The sequence below is a fragment of the Rhincodon typus genome, chromosome 14, assembly GCF_021869965.1.
Source record: "Rhincodon typus isolate 14 chromosome 14, sRhiTyp1.1, whole genome shotgun sequence".
Classification (NCBI taxonomy): Eukaryota; Metazoa; Chordata; class Chondrichthyes; order Orectolobiformes; family Rhincodontidae; genus Rhincodon; species Rhincodon typus.
Genome location: NC_063345.1, coordinates 19805500 through 19811149, shown reverse-complemented (window position 1 = coordinate 19811149; position 5650 = coordinate 19805500).

The window sequence follows — 5650 nt, the reverse complement described above, 5'->3', positions numbered from 1 at the left end:
TGAAACTCCTCAGAACTGCGTCCAATGCAGCTATATAACTCAAGTAAGGGGCTAAAAACGGCACACAATACTCCAGATGTATTCTCACTAATGCATTATACAGTTGCACCAACACATCCCTACTTTTATACTCTATTCCTTTAGCAATAAATGCCAAAATTCCATCTGCCTCCCTTAGTACCTGCTATAGTTTTCTTTGATTCATGCACAAGGACACTCAGATCCCCCTGCACCGAAGGACTCAAATTTCTCTCCATTTTGATGATAGGTTGCCTTTATATTCTTCTGACTAAAATGGATAACCTCACATTTATCTGGGTTAAGCTCCTTCTGAAAATTTTGACCCTTTCATCTAACCTAGCTATGCACATTTGTAAATTTCTCATTTCTTTACTGCAATTTATTTTCCCACCTATTTTAGTGTCATCTGCAATCTGGCTATCCTTCTATCTTTACTTCCAAGTCATTAATATATTCATAATACTTAAAGTTTTGGCAAAGATCATAGCTCGGGCTGAGGGTGAGGTTGTTGACTTGCTCGCCAAGCTGGCTTGTTTTTGTTCAGACGTTTTGTCACCATGCTAGGTAACATCATCAGTGAAGCCTCCGATGAAGCAATGTTATTCTACTCCGCTTGGAATTTATACTGTCCGGTCCGTTACGGTGAGTACTGTCATTTCCGGTTTTGATCTATATGGGGTCCAATTCTAGATGTTTGTTGATTGAAGTACGTTCTGTACATTCAGACAACGAAGGCCATCGGTTTAACTGGGACAAAGTAACCATAGTAGCCCAAGCCAAACATAGACACGCATGGCAATTCCTAGAGGCATGGTTCTCCACCCATACTTCAGACAACAAACATATAGAATTGGACCCCATATATAAACCCATACAGATCAAAGCTGGAAATGGCAGTACTCACCGTAACGGACTGGACAGTATAAACTCCAAGCGGAGTAGAATAACATCACTTCATTGGAGGCTCCAGTGATGACGTCACCAAGCTTGGTGACGAAACGTCTGAACAAAAACAAGCCAGCTCAGCAAGCATGTCAACAATCTCATATTCATAATATACATAAATAGTTGTGGCATCCCACTAGTTACAACTTAGCAATCTGAAAAAGATTCTTTTATCACAACTGTTTTCTGTTGGTTAGGCAATCCTCTAAGCAATTTGAAAGACAAAAAGTGAAATCAAGTATTTACGTAGTGTTTTTAATAACGTGTCCTAAGCTGTTTCACAGACGCTTTATAAAACAGTATCAAGCCAACCAACAAAAGGAGATCTCAAGGCATATGACCAAAAGTTGAGTCAAAGAGGTTGATTTTAAGGGGTGTCTTAAAGCAAGAATTAGAGATTCTGGGGCTAAGGCAATAGAAGGAATAGCGTTCTGAAGAACAGTTAAAATCGGGATGCACAAAAGTCTCCAGTTAGTACAGTGCATATATTTGAGGGTTGTGGGCCTGGAAACTACAAAGATAGGGAAAGGTGCAGCAACTGAAGGAGATTACGGAGACAGGGAGGTATGTCGGGTTTGCAGGAGGTTACAGAGATAGGGAGGGACAAGACCATGGAATGAATTGAGAACACAAAAGTGAACTTCAAAAGAAAAACAAGACTTGCTTGACTGAGAGTCAAACATGCCAGCAAGCCCAGGGTAACGGGGAAAGGGTCTGGCTGCAAGATGAGTCAGGCAGAATTTTGGACGAACCCAATTTACAGAATCAAATGCTGGAGACCAGCGCGAAGTTGCACTGGAATGGTGAAGTCTAGATGTAACAATGGCATGAATGAGAGTTTCAATAGATAACCGGAGACAAGATGAAGTTACTAAAGTGAAAATAGGCAGTCTTAGTGGTGAAGTCACAAATGAGATCAGAGGTCATCGAGATCAAACGTGAAACCAATGTTGAGAACAGGTTGGTTTAAATCACAGACTGTTACACGGGAGAAGGATGGAGTTGGTAGCTAGGGAACAGAAGCTTGACAGAAATAATGGCTTTCCAATATTTAATTGATGAAAGCATTTAGCTCTGGAGCTTGGTTAATTACCCTAATAACTTGGCAATAGCAGAGTCAAGAGTGGTGGCTCAGTGGTTAGCCCTGTTGCCTCACAGCGCCAGGGGCCCGGGTTCGATTCCCTCTCAGGCAACTGTCTGTGTGGAGTTTGCACATTCTCCCCATGTCTGCATGGGTTTCCTCCGGGTGCTCCGGTTTCCTCCGGGTGCTCCGGTTTCCTCCGGGTGCTCCGGTTTCCTCCCACAGTCTAAAGATGTGCTGGTTAGGTGGATTTGCCATGCTAAATTGCCCAGTGTTCAGTGATGTGCAGATTAGGTGGATTTGGGGAATAGGTCTGGGAGGGATGCTCCGAGAGTTGGTGTGGACTTGTTGGGCCGAAAGGCCTGTTTCCACACTGTAGGGATTCTATGGATCTCAGAGTATTACGGTGGTGTAAAAGAGTTGTTATCAGCATACATGTGAAAACTAATGCCCTGCCTTCAGATGAAGCAGCATATAGATGAGGGAGAGCAAAAGCAGTTTCCAACAGTACACTTTAATGAGGTGTTTTTCTCAGTTAATTTCTGGGAACCCAATGCTCCACACACCCAAAATCTAGGGACAAAACTCATTATGATTCATAAATGTTAACCTTGCAACTGCCAATGACAACCAACTTTCATTAATTGAAACTCAATCATCACTTTTATGTATTAAACTTATTAACTAAGTGGTTTGTAAATCTAAAGAAATGCTTGGGATGTAACAATGACATGGCAGAATTAGAAAACCATATTCAGCCAGACTTGATTAACACACATGCAGCTTTTAAAAAATTACAGACCACACCTCTTTGCTCGACTAATACAGCCAGTTTGAGTCAATCTATTCCTGGAAGCATAAGATTAACCTTATTTTCCTTTGGTTACATACCTCCAGAAATTAGGGTGTGCAAGAACAGACCACTGAAGGTAGCAAGTCAGGTTCAGAATGTAACTGAACCTTTCCCAGCCCTCCTAATACTCACGTTGTTTAGAGCTTTTTACTGAGACAGTTTACCTTTTTTTAAAGCTGCCACTAACACCTCCTTCAAGATTATTGCCTCTAATTTATCTCCAAACTTTGCCTAATCTGTCACCCTTTTCCCTTAAAATGTGGTATCACATTTCAGCTCTATGGCTTAACTATTAACAAATACTTAATTAAGTTCCTTGTCCTGCTCAAAGCAGTCATAAATGATTGCAAAATGACCATTGTTTGCTCTCAACCTTTCTGTAATGTTTAAAGACAGTTCACCATGCCATCACACTCCTCTGCCCCTCTTCCATGGCCCAGTGCCCAAAATGCTGTTCTACAATTCCATTCCTACCTGACCAATTCAGCTACATTGTATATTTTGGGCAAAGGGCTCTCCTCCTGCCATCACAAGCTAACTTCACCAATGACTTCTGCCACAGATCAATGATCTATGCAGTTGAGGAGCAACTCAATGTCAAACGATTACAGATTATGATGGAGTCAAAGTTTACAATGAAATTTAGAGTTTACTTACCAAAAAACACTACATACAACATGACAGACATGGAATGCTATTTTTCTACATCATATACAAAAGGAGTAAAAATCTGCTTCATACTGTTCCAACATTACACCATACAAGAAAACGCAACAGCTTAAAATGAATGACATTAAAAAAGACGGGTAGAACATGCAAACTCCACACAATCACCCAAGGCTGGAATCAAGCCTAGGTCCCTGGCACTGTAAGGCAGCAATATTAACCACTGAGCCATTGTGCCTGCCCCACTGGACACATGAAGGAATATGCTAGGAACTGTACTCTCAGTCCAAGACAGAGAAAGACCAATTCATTAAATATCACACCCACAGGCTGGGATGTTTTTCCCTGGAATGCAGGAGGTTGAGCATATAGAGGTTTATAAAATCATGAGGGGCATAGATTAGGTGAACAGCCAAGGTCTTTTCCCTAGGGTAGGGGAGTTCAAAATTAGACGGTATAGGTTTAAGGTGAGAGGCAAAGATTTAAAAGGGTCCTGAGGGGCAACTTTTTTTTTTTTTTTTTTTTTTTAAACAGAGCGTGGTTTGTAGGTGGGCTGAACTGCCAGAGGCAGTGGTAGACGCTGGTACAGTTACAACATTTAAAAGACATTTGGACACATCCATGAATAGGAAAGGTTTAGAGGGATATGGGCTAAATGCACACAAACGGGACTAGTTTAGTTTGGGAAACTTGGTCAGCATGGACGAGTTGGACCGAAGGGTCTGTTTCTGTGCTGTACGACTCTATAAAAAAGAATGATGTTTTTGTCACCTTTCACAACCTGTGGCAGGCTCAAAACATTTTATAATTGATGAAGTATTTCTGAAGTACAGTCACAGTTGTGAGCAAAGAAACATGATTATTAATTTGGATACAGTGAGGTTGTAATAATGACCAAAACTTGTTTTGATGTTAATTGACAGCAATGCATTGACTAGGCTAACTAGAATAACCCTCTAACAAGTTATTTTCAAATTTTTTCTCAAGTGCTAAACATTTCCCAGCACAAAAAAAAACTGGAAATAGGGTCAATTCCATAAAAATAACACTGCTCCAAGAGAAATGGTTGACCTTTTAAAACACAACTACTTATAGCAAATTCAAGTTTCTAATCAGTAATGACAAACTTTGCTGTCTATTGACAGTAATCACAAAGTACAACCAGGCACAGAAAGCAAAGAGGCCAAAGTGAACAGTAATAGAAAGATGGGTTGATTTAAGCATAGTCGGAGGACAGATATCACAGTGGTTGCAGACAAGCTAGAACGGATGAGAGAGATTGTCACAGGACAGACACGTATGGCATACCATGACAGATCTTCTGGTAATAGTAGCTACATGTAGCAGCTATGTGGAGAGCAACAGGAAAATTATTTCTCAACTTGTGATTTTGACCCTCCACTGTAATAAAGTTCAAATTGACATGGGGAAAAATTATGAATGCATATATACCTCTAAGATTTTCTTTCAGATTAACATTGTCAGACATTATTATCCACCGCCGAATATTTTGCACAAATGTAAAGATATTTTCACATTGATGTTTATAATTAACACGCACTCCACTAGTAGCAAGCTATTTCCCCAGTTCTTAGGGATGAGAAAAAACAACACTCAAGGAAATAAATTACAGAAGTGCAAAGGAACTGCTTCGAAGATTAATAAAATCTTAAAATAAAATCTTTGTTTATTAGATATTTATAAGCCAAATTACAACCACCACAAGGCTTCCCCATCCTAATAACTATAGACAGCCACGGTTATAATTAAACGTGTTAAAATTCAGCCACACACACAATGATAAAATACAGGACATATTCAAAATATGTTCTTTTCATTTTCAACAGAGCAGATAAAAAAAGATTTATTTTAATGCAAGTATACCACAGATGACAAAACAATGATAAAGTCAGACAAGAAAACAGCAGTAATTTTCCAGCCCCTTTGCCTTTGAAAGGAAATTGCCAAACTCATCAAGAGGTGGAGTTTGCTGGGCACAAACATGATGCATATACTAGTCCGGAAGGAACTTTTGATTCGCCCTGCTGTATTGCCTCTGAATAATGAAAGCATACTTGCTAACC